This window comes from Giraffa tippelskirchi, chromosome 14 (assembly GCF_054371585.1).
Source record: "Giraffa tippelskirchi isolate mGirTip1 chromosome 14, T2T-mGirTip1v1.2.pri, whole genome shotgun sequence".
Classification (NCBI taxonomy): Eukaryota; Metazoa; Chordata; class Mammalia; order Artiodactyla; family Giraffidae; genus Giraffa; species Giraffa tippelskirchi.
Window position 1 is genome coordinate 52,544,034 of NC_137288.1, and position 12,078 is coordinate 52,556,111.

The 12,078-nt window shown below is 44.4% G+C and overlaps 1 protein-coding gene across 11 annotated transcripts in view; it reads left to right on the forward strand.

Annotated features, from left to right (window-relative positions):
• PTPRM (protein tyrosine phosphatase receptor type M) overlaps window positions 1-12,078 on the forward strand; it is a 649,319-nt gene that overhangs the window by 160,716 nt on the left and 476,525 nt on the right. The window lies entirely within an intron of this gene.

Here is a 12,078-nt window from a genome sequence, read left to right on the forward strand (position 1 = left end):
GAGTTGACCCTTGTATCTCTACCTTTAAAGTCTAATTTTAAAGTTTACTTCCTTTATCTTTGGATTCATCCAAGCTAGATTAATGAGCATCACCCAACTGATCCTTTCCCAGGAAGCAGAAATTATGGGAAATAGATTGTTGTCTCTTCTGGTGAATGCGTCTGGTGGTTAGAACTCTAGCTGGGGAATCCAGATAACAAAGTCTCCACCACAAATAGGAGACCTGGGGAAGTGACTCACTTTGCACCTGGGAAATCTAGACTCATGGTCTTGAAAGCGTTTGGATAAAATGGTCTTGCGTACATGTGGATCCTTTTTCCACTGTAGAAACACTTAGTAAGTTTTCTGATGAGTGAGAAACATTTGACCAGCAAGATTCTACTTCTTATTTGTAAGGAAGAGCGGGAAGATGATGACTTACAGACTCTGATCAGATTGGAGGTTGATCATTTTAATAGAGACAGGTTTTAGGCTGTGCATTGCCCATCCCTTTAAAATTTTAGATTTGCAGATTTACTTAACAAATGGGGTGATGAGTGTATCCCATTCAGGATTCAAGCGGGAAGAGATGTTACTCTGATTTGGGTTTCAGATAAAGCACAATTTTTATACTTTTTAAGTGGCTATTGAGGTCTTCATTCATGTATCTAAATGTAGTGGTATTTACATTTATTAAGTAATCTTGGGAAGGTAGCTTGTGAACATGAAGTAGGGTTTAATGTTGTTTGGTGAAGCTTTCACAATTATGATGCCCACCACGTTCTTCCCACCTCCTTCCCACGTTTAACTCCTTATAACTTCAACGAGAGGAACCTTGAGCTCCTGAGCCCTATTGTTTAACTGGACCTCAAATCTATCCTAGTTCTTGGTGACTTCCCTACAGCTGACCGTCTCCTCTTCTGTCTCTCTGTTTTTCATGTAAGTAAGTGCTTTTGAATATTGTGTTTGAGTCAGTGGTTCTTTAGTTGTTTTTCCAGTCTAATCTGCTTTCATTCTTGTCAGTGATGGGGAGCCGGATGGGGGACATAGCAGCCCCCCTCGGGGGAGCTGACCTTTCCCAAGAGGCTTCTCACCCTGAAGGCCTTTGTTCTCACCTGCTCTTAATGAAAGAGTGTGTGTGTGTGGAGTTAGGTGCTTGGCCCTCAAAAGCCAGTAAACTGTCCAGGTTGGTGGAAAGGAAAGTTTGCTTTATTTCAGATGCCGCCAACTGGGAGGGGGAGGGTGGCGGACATCTGTCCAAAGACTGACTCCCCGCCCCCACAAGCAGGGGGTGAGAGCTTTTATAGACGAAGTGGGGGAAGGGCTTACATGCAGAAACAGCACAGTCCTATCTAACAGTCATCTTCGAATCGGTCATCAGTGGTCTGACCAGCATCACCATGGTTGTTTTAGGTACGGTTAATCTTCAGTTTCAGGGTCCATTTGTTCCCATTTCTTTGCAGTCAATTCTCAGAATTGTGGCAGCTCCTGTCCTGGGTACAGTCTGGTCATCATGTAGTTAACTTCTCCACCTGGTGCTTTGGTATCTATAAGACAGCTCACAGGATATGGCTCAGAATATTATCTATAGCCCCTGAGAAAGAACTGAAGGTCCTTGACTATGCTTAATGACTACATTATTATTATTTAGTCTCCTTGGACTGTTTCCCTTCGTTTCAGCATCTCTCACTTCTCTGAATAAACTTATCCTTTGCCTGAAGTTTTCCACAGACACAAGGCAGGCAGAGGACATGGTGGGGGCAGGGCAAGGACATAGGATCCTGCTCCGTTTCAGTCTCTCTCTGGAGCCTGGGTCCAGGGAGGTTGGGAGGATACTCAAATTCAGTCTTGGGAGTTTTCTCCACAAGAGTGAACCTGGGTTTTCTTTGTTTATTATCTTCAAATTTGGTGAACATTTTGTAATTCTCCACAGTAGGTACTTGGTTTCATTTTCGTGGTCCTTTAGGTTGAAGCCTGACTTGGAAATGCCGATTTTTACGAAAGAGCCCCAGTAATGCCGGATCTTCAGCAGCCTCCGCTGGTACTATTTTTGTTACAGGATGACCTGCCCCTCTCCATAAAGGAGGGCAAGGAATAGCTTCTTGTTATCATTCGTCCTTTTCTCATTTGTGATGTCCTGTAAGACCATCTCAGACCAAGCTGTCCAGGCTTTAAACACAGAAAGGATGGGTTTCTAGTTGAGGCCATTACAAAGATGATAACACACTCAAAGACTGGCTGTGCTCTGGAGCAATTGGTGGGGTAATTGAAGCAACACAGGTGAAGTGATTTTGCAAATTTTTGGCCCTTGAAGGCCCTTCTGCCTTTGGAAGAATGAAGTGAAGGCATTTAAGATGTTCTTCCTGAATTTATTCCACTTCTGTTGATTAACAGAAAACTTGGGGATTCATATTAGGACTTTTGCATATGAGATCTTTGCTACCCAACCAGGGATGAAACCCACACCTTCTTCATCGGAAGGCTCAGTCCCAACCACTGGACCGCCAGGAAGTCCCTATAGCAGGTTCTTATTAGTTATCCATTTTATATATAGTAATGTGCGTATGTCAATCCCAATATCCAAATTTATCCCTCCCCCTCCTCCTCTTTGGTATCCATAAGTTTGTTTTCTACATCTGTGACTGTCTTTATGTTCTGTAAATAGGTTCATTTGTACCAATTTTTTTGGATTCTGAATATAAGTTATATCATATCCAATCGGTTTATGTATTGCAGTGCATCATGTGATTACACATGTAGACTAAAAGGTATTGATTGAGTGTTTCATGGTGCAGAAACATCCACACAAGTTGACAATGGTTAATGTTTTTTTATATTGTTCAAGTATTCATATTTGTACCTTAGTGCTCCAGTTTTATGAAATGAATATTTAACATGCTCCATATCTTATATATTAGAAATGTGATCCTGTTTATAAAAAAATTTAAAGAATAAGTTCATCCATGGGGCCTCCCTGTTGGTCCAGTGGTTAAGAATCCACCTTGCAAGGCAGGGGACATGGGTTCAATCCCTAGTCCAGGAAAATCCCACATGCCATAGAACAGCTAAACCCATGTGCCACAGCTACTGAGCCCATGCCCTGGAGCCTGTGCTCCGCCACAAGAGAAGCCTCTGCAGTGAGAAATCCGAACTAGAGAGTAAGTTCCACTCATTGCAACTAGAGAAAGTCTGTGTGCAACAACAAAGACCCCACACAGCCAAAAACAAATAAATAAATAAAATTTAAAATAGAAAATAATTTCATCCATAATATTGAAAAATTAAAGGCAGCTTACAACCATAGTAAATAGTGAAAGTTGCTCAGTCATGTCCAACTCTTTGCAACCCCATGGACTATACAGTCCATGGAATTCTTTAGGCCAAAATACTGGAGTGGGTAGCCTTTCCCTTCTTCAGGAGATCTTCGCAACCCAGAGATTAAACCCAGGTCTCCCGCATTGCAGGCGGATTCTTTGCCAGCTGAGCCACAAGGGAAGCCCAAGAACACTGGAGTGGGTAGCTCATCCCTTCTCCAGCAGATCTTCCCAACCCAAGAATCAAACCAGGGTCTCCTGCATTACAGGTGGATTCTTTACCAACTGAGCTATCAGGGAAGCCCAAGAAGAAAGGCATTTATACCCACATGGTATAAATAACCTCTAAAAAGGCTGTAATGAAATAAATGGGGCCTTAGTGCTGGGAAAACCTCAGTGCTCTTCCAGGTTGTGTAGTGTGCATCCTGGGCAACCTCACATGGCCCCGCATCTTGGTTTTATGTAATGCAAATTGGGAATGGCAGGGTTGCCGATCTTCATGCAGGTGCTGTGAGTGAGGATTAAGTCATTTCCGTGGCTGCCCATGTGAAAGGCAGATAGAGGCCCATGCAGGATGTAGGAGCAAGGTAGTCTCTTAGCTCGATGACCCAGAAAATAGAAAAAAATTGCCTGCATATATTTGTTTTGGGAAAGATGATAGATTGACAGTCAGAGGAACTGCGGTTTCCTCTTGGGGCACATTCATCAGGCATACTTTCCTCTTATTGGGGAAGATGTCCCAGTGTATTCACACTTCAGAGCTTTTACGGGGCTTAGTGAGTGACAAAGACCAGACAACTTTGGGCTTGAAAAGACATGTTTCCTCCTTAAATTTCAGTATGTATCTAGTGGGTAATATTTTTGGCACAGAGCAGTCACACAGTTGTTTAATTATCTCATTCATTCTTTGAATCTGTCAACATTCAGCAAATATTTATTGAACACCTGCTATGTGCGAGGCATCGTTCTAGATGCTTGGCCTTCATCACTGAGTGAACCCAATAAGGATGCTTTCCCCGACAATGCTCCGACGTTCTGGTGAGATGATTCTTGCATTGCCAAAAGACCAGATCCTATAAGACCATGTTTCCCCTCATTCATTAATGACTTTCTGGATGTAAAAACGTAAAAGGTAATATACAATTCAGTCCATCATACACAGCACAGGGTAGCATCAAATTTAGCTTTCTTGGCTGTGCTGTCTCTTAAAAACACACACAAAACAAAAGCCAGAGCAAAAAATAATAATTAAAATCCCAGGCAAGTGGCAGCACAGTGTCTTCTGGTAATTCTCCCTTATCAACCAAAGTAATCTTGTGCACGCACATAACTTCTAGCCATTGCTAGCATTTACTTTTTTGCTGTGCATCCTCTGATTTTTGTGATGGCCTTGGGAGGTCAGATGGCATTATCTATGTTTTACACCTTATTAGGACTCAAGTTCAGAGAAAGTACACCTGCCCCAGGCTCATGCTGCTGCTGCTGCTAAGTCACTTCAGTCGTGTCTGACTCTGTGCAACCCCATAGACGGCAGCCCACCAGGCTCCTCTGTCCCTGGGATTCTCCAGGCAAGAATACTGGAGTGGGTTGCCATTTCCCTCTCCAGCCCCAGGCTCATAGGTGAGAGAAAAACACCCCAATTTTGCTGTTTTGAGTGTCGGGGGTAAACATCCCACCAGAGCACTTACATCTAGTGGGCATGGGGGCAGCCTTCAGCCCAGGTGGGAGCTGTCTGGATCACCTTGAAATGGACACAAAGGTTCTCCTTGTGCGGCTGTCTCCTCTCTAGGTCAGAATCTGGCTCTGGGTCTTCACAGCCATGGACCTTGCCAGGCTCGTCAGCTCTTGGGTCCCCAGTCTCCTCACGGGTGTAGGATGAGTTAGTGGTCCATGTTTGTGGAGTGATGGCCAGGGCCCTGGCTACTGGGGCTGCAGCGGTGATGGTGGAGTCTGCCCTCTGCTGACTGTGTCTCCCGGAGGCAGAAGGCAGGCAGCTAATAAGTGGAAAGACTTGGTGGCTCAGACAGTAAAGAATCTGCCTACAATGTGGAAGACCTGGGTTCGATCCCTGGGTCGGGAAGATCCCCTGGAGAAGGGAACAGCTACCCACTCCAGTATTCTGGCTTGGAAAATTCCATGTACAGAGGGGCCTGGTGGCTTCAGTCCATGGGGTCGGACACAGCTGAGCAACTTTCACTTTAAGCACCATGGGGAGACATGCTAAGAGCTGTGAAGGAAAACTAAACCAGGACAAGGGCTTAGCGAGGGATGGGAGCAGCAGATAAGAACAGCTGCTCTGTGAGCAGAGATGGGGTTCCCTTGGGGACAAGGAGGCCAGGAAGTTGAGTGATCTCCCAAAGGGAAGAGCAGGGACAAAGACCGAGGGGCAGCTCTGTGCGAGGAGGGGACCATCCACCCTACAGAATCCCCAAGGCCTTGGAAAGTCATCTAAAACCTGCCTCGTGGGGTGATGGACCAGGGGAGACCAAATGGTGCACTTCAGGAACTTTGCCTCCAACCTGGCCCAGCACAGCTTTCAAGAAAAGTCCTCCTTTTATCATTATTAAGTAACCTTTCAGGAGCAGTTGGCATGAATCTGTCTCTTAGCTTAATTTGAACTCTGTGAAGTGGGCAGTTTCTGTTATTTCTTATTTTCCCTTCTAAGTGATACCAAATAAGAAACAAAAGGTATAGTTTCTGTATGGGTTAAAAAGAAAGCTGAAAGAAATCCATTAAAATATGAACCTTTTCTTGCCAGGATGGTGGGATTTGGGGTAATTGTCCTGTCACATATATCACACATTTTTCTTTATAAGTTTAACTTTATGATAAAAAATATTATAAAGTGCTTAAAAAGTCTTCTTTTGAAAAGTGTCTGGATTTTTAATAATTAAGTGTTCCAAGGGAGCCAGTGTATTCTGTAAGACCACTTATTTCAATAATTTATGCTCAGTGTTCCATGAATATTCTCCTTTAGATTTATTCTAAATTCCTGTCTTGTCTGATTGGAAACTGTTACAAAAAGGAAGAACAGTGGCTGACTATTTCTTAAATATTTGCTAAAAAGTATACAAGTCAGCCTGTATCTATAAATGTATATTTTTTAACATAGGTTTATTTCTTGGTTAATTTCCCGTAAAATTGTACAGGATGACATCATGAGTTATGTGAGAGCAAGTAATGGAATAAACAGGCAGACCAGGGGTGACAGAAGCTGTAAATCTTTCAGAGTCTGAGTGGAGGAGGGGCGAGAGGGGCGAGGGCTGGGGCCCAGGGGGATGGGACCACCAGGCAGCTGTGATCGCCGGGCTGAGAAAGGCACACCCAGGAGCTGGCGGGCACCCACGTTTTGTGTGTTCTGTGTGCAGATGCCCTGGAGCTGGGCCTGGCCCTGTTGTTGGAATGAGGCTGGAGAGAAGGAACAGTCTTACCGTCTTCCGAGCTCCCTTGGATGGCAGAGGGGCAGAGGGGCAGCAGGTGAGGCTGGGCTGAAGACCAGAGAGCCTGTGGCCTGAGGTAGTCTTGCCCTCTCTCTGGTCCAGCCGGCGGCAGCCTCTCTTGATGGAGAGTAGGTGTTTGGGTCAAAGGGGTTTGGGGTGGGCCGCTGGTGTGCTGGTTGGCAGATTCACAGTGGCGTGAAGCTGCCCGCACACAGACAGCGGCGTGGGGAGCACCTGGGCCATTCTCTGTGGCCAGGGGCTCTGGTCACCCCATCTCCAGCCTGTGTCAGGCCAGACCATCACAGGGACTAGGTCTCCTTTTAGCACCTTCGGGGCCTTCTGTGGTTCAAGAAACGGAAGAGAATGAATATGTTCAAAGAAGAACTAGTTGAGCGTGGGTTGTTCTTTTCCCCATAAGACCAAGAGGGAGATGAAGACCCTTCCCTCTTTGGGGCTCGAGCGCTCTGGGCACTGGATGTAGTGATGACGTGGGGCCAGTCTCCCAGAGCTTCCGCCAGCTCTAGTGGGGGGCCTGGCTGCTCCCTAGTCAGAGGCCAGGGGCTAAAGGCCAGCGGAAGGCCTCCAGGAGGAGGTGGTACCCAAGAGGGGCCAGGGGAGCATGAGGAGCAGGCCAGAGCAGGGGGCAGGCCGGGTGGAAGGAGCGCCCTGTCTGAGGCAGTGCTGGCCGAGGGCAGGGCCCAGGCTTGCCCAGGAGCTGCAGAGGGTTGGGACCACAGGCATCGTGGACAGGGAAGAGGGGCCTGGGGGGCGAGGCTGGAGGAAGGACTGCCCCCTACCCCCCAGAGGCTGCCCTGAGCCAGTGGAGGATTCTCAGGAAGGAGGCAATGTGACTCTCAATTTCTGATTAGAGACAGTAAGATGCAAACTGACTCAGTAAGCACAGAGGGAAAGAAAGAATCTCCCATACGAGGGAGCAGAAAAAGATAGAAGAAGAAAACTTGGTTAGTAAATAAGTGTCACAAAGCAGAGAGATATGTAGGAGAATTCCTTAGTTCTTAGAAGATTTATGTTACAAGTATGTGTGTGTGTGTATGTGTGACAGAGTATGTGTGCACATGTGGTAACATGTTGTGTGTGCGTGCTAAGTTGCTTCAGTCATATCTGACTCTTTGTGACTCCATGGATTGTAGCCCGCCAGGCCTCACTGTCCATGGAATTCTCCAGGCAGGAATACTGGAGTGGATAGCCATTTCCTTCTCCAGGGGATCTTCCTGACCCAGGAGGGATTGAACCTGTGTCTTTTACATCTCCTGCATTAGCAGGCAGGTTCTTTACCACTAGCGCCACCTGGGAAGATGTTAACAGGTGTCAAATCTGGGTGAAGTCTATATGAGCATTTATCACACTACTTTTTCAACTTTTCTATACTTTCAAAACTAAGCAAAATCTGCGATATAAACAGGAAACAAAAGAAACAGAGAGCTTCTCTGACTTCATACCGACATGATTCTTATCCATGGATGCTTCTTTGGCAAAAAGCCATCGTGTCGAATCTCATTGAAAATATTTATATTGAAAAAACCCAAGTTGACCCCTGTCTTCCCTTCTGAGCCTCTCTGGATAATTCCTTGGTCTTTCCTGGAGAGGTTTAGTGGAGCTGACAGGCCAATGTAAGTGACACACTTCAGGGAATTAATTTTAGGGCTTTCTAAAATGGGATGGATGCTTCACGCTGCAGTCTTATGCCTCAGTGGGTGAACCAACTATAAAGATCGTTATCCCATTGGCAGCTATTTTGGTGGCTAACTGGAACTTTGTAAGAAGACACATAAGGAGTTATTACATTTTATTTTTGGATACATGCTTGCATTCATTTGTATCCTGTCCATAATCTGGGACTGAGCACAGAAAAATTCATAAAGAATTTCTTGGCAAGCTCTGTGAAATGATTGTGCAGATCATTATTTTAAATAAGTGGCCTTTAATGCATAGTTGACTGAGATTTTATCCGAGGAGATGATGATAAATTATATCTTAAAGTGAAATTTAAAAGCTTAAGTGGCTGAAAGGGAAATAAATACAGCTTTTTAATTAATTGTCGGCTGGACATCCTAGCTCCCCTTGGTGGTGGGCGACACATCCAGATAATTCATTACTCCACCAACTCTATACCAGATGTACGGGGTCACACGTGAATACAGCAGTGCCCTCCTAGAGCATGCCCTGAAAAGTTGGTTTTTCCAATATCCTGTTCTTATTTGAGTGCTTCAGGTTTTCTAATACAGAGCTGCTTCTTGATTTGATTTTTTCCCTGGCGCCTTCTAGGGAGCATCTTTTCTTCTGTGACCCAGAGAAAATGTACAGAATATTGAAATCTTTGGCATAAGGCTTGGAGGCATGGACTGGGTTTGGTCCAGGCAATTTTGAAGCAAATAGAGGAATCAATGAGGTCTCGGCGGGGGGTGGGGCTGGCGCCGTCACCTGGGGAAGGGATGAGCCCACTCCCACAGTCAGCCCTTTCATGCTGCTTCCTCTTCCCGTCTCTGCTGACCGTGACACCTGTTCTGTTAAACACACACCTTGCAGAAATGGTGTCACCTCCCCAATTGTACTGTATAAACACAACGTGCCTGAGCTCCCCCGTTGGTCCCAGTGCACTGCGGAGTGACAGGCAGCAATTTGCCAGCAGGTCAATGACTGAGCTGATGACAAGTGACCTTTCTAACACTGCAATCAATGCTTGTTATTTGAAAAACAAAATGATACAGTTTGTATTTTTCAGCGGATGGGTCATGGGAGCAGCCCACCATTGACATGTGAATTTGTTACTGGGTCTGGATGAGTCAGTTCAGACGGGAATGTTAATTTATTTGAATTGATCTGGGTCTTGCTCTTATAAAAAGGTGTTGGACGTTAGGTAATGGCACAAATGATTATGAATAATTGGTTTTACACGTTGGTGAAACAGGCATTTAGAACATTCGTTTTACACAGTAGTACTGTATGCTAGCTTTGGTGACACATTTTGTTCAGGTTTGATGTTTTGCAGTTGTTTTGAAATTAAAAATGATTGAGATACGTCAATGTGTGTGTTTTTTGTGTGGTATTAAATGCCACATGTGTGTGGTATTTAAATAGCATCTCTCTGCATGTTTCCTGAAATGGTTGTTGAGGCCCTGTGAACACATGGTCATGAGGGTGCATAGCTTTGGGGAGCTATCCTGGGAGGGGACTAGCTGCCAGATCTCCTGTTCTGGAAACAGGGGGGCGTGTGCATCCCCATGCCCTCCGTTGTGAATGCGGCCACACCTGCTGTGGCTGGCGGATGTGTGTGCAGGTGACACCGGTCACTTTCGGGCAGAAGCTTCTAGAGTCAGATTCCCTATGATGTCTTCCCTTTTTCTTGTGTTGGTGATTCAGGTGCTTTTAGCCCAAGTGACAAAATGTTGAAATGTCCCCCCCCCCGAAAGCCCCCTGCTGCCAACACACTCAGACATACATGCGCACCTGAGCACTGGGGGCAGATGCCCGTGTGAGAAAAAAACTTCCTGTGTGAAGCCCCTGAGATTTGGGGGTTGTGGGGGTTTTTCATATTTTTTATTTGATTCATTTTTATTTAATTCCCTGACCAGGGGTCAAATCCGGGCCCCTTGCATTGGGAGCAGAAAGTCTTAAACCACTGAACTGCCAGAGAACTCCCTTAGGGTTGTTTTTGAATGATTCGCAAACTTTTTGGTCTTAGGACCTCTTTATACCCTTAAAATTTTTTTTTGAATGTCCAAAGAACTTTTGATGTTCATATTTTCTGGATTGAAAATTTAAACTGAATAATTTTGAAAACAGAGTACATCAGCATACATTCCATTAGCCATCAGAGCGGTGATGTGCAACTGTTAGTAGTTGAGTGTGAAATGGGAATAATAAAGACGAATAGTGCCCTATTATTATCAGGAAAACAATTTTGACCTTGTGAACTCTTGGGGATTTCAGAGTCCCTAGAAGATGCTCTGAAAACCGCCAACCTAGACCATCTTAAGAACTACATCTCCCTTGATGATTGACAGTTAAAGGCTTGGAGGAGTCTGGAAAGAAAAGAAAAAGAAGAAAGGATTTTGTAAATACAGTTGATCCTTGAAAAACATGAGTTTGAACTGCGTCCTTCCATTTATATGCAGATTTTTTTTTTCAGTAGTAAACACTACAATGCTCCAGGAGTCAAGGTTGGTTAAATCACCTGTTCTGACCTGAATGGCATATACAGAAGGGCTACCTCTAAGTTATACACAGATTTTTTGTCTGAGCGGAGGATCCACACCCCTAACCCTTGCATTGTTCAAGGGTCAGTTGTATTGCAAAAAAAGCTATCCCTGAGTGTCACAATTCACATTTTATTTCTGAATAAAGACAGTGTAACTAGTTTGTTTCTATTATTGCAACATATTCTTTCCTTATTCTAATAAATACTCATTCAAAATGAAATAATATACATAAGTTGCATTGTATAAAGCCACATAACTATGAATGTTACTAGTTCTCCGAAGTTGGGTTTATGAAGTGTCATGCTGTAAAAAAATATAAGAGTAGGATTCATATTCATATATTTGAAAGTGTTTGAGTATAGGTTCTCTGAACTGCGGTGGGTTGGATAAAGTGAATTATTTAAACTCATTCTTTATGAGTAAGCCTGTATAAATTCATTCAGTAGTGCCGCTTCTGAGATTTTAAACTGTGGAACTGTTGTATATATTGTTGTGATAAAATAATTTCAACCCCTTTATTATGAAGTGTATAGTGACACAGTGATATAAAGATGGTTGAGCATCATTCAGGGTAACTAAGAATTGTGCTGGATAGAAACTGCATAGGAATTGATGACAAATTCTTAGGTGAGCTTACCAGTCACACAGCCCCTATCAACAGCCCTGCTATGTAAGGTGATACATTTATTTCCAAAGACATGAATTCTAACAAGAATTTGGTAATATTTAAAAGGCATTGACCGACTCAATGGACATGAGTTTGAGTAAACTCCGGGAGTTGGTGATGGACAGGGAGGCCTGGTGTGCTGCTGTCCTTGGGGTCACAAAGAGTTGGACATGACTGAGCAACTGAACTGAACATGGAGAAACATCTCCTAAGTTTAATGTTAATATAGCCATGGAAAGAGTTACCAGGGAAGTCTAGTGATCTTTATAGGTTTTTACAACTATGAGAGATAGTTAATGCTTAAACTTGAGGATTCTTTATCAGCTGAGCCACAAGGGAAACCCAAGAAAATTGGTTGAGTGGGTAGTCTATCCCTTCTCCAGTGGATTCTATTGACCCAGGAATTGAAGCAGGGTCTCCTGCATTGCAGGCGGATGCAGGAGACCTGGGTTTGATCC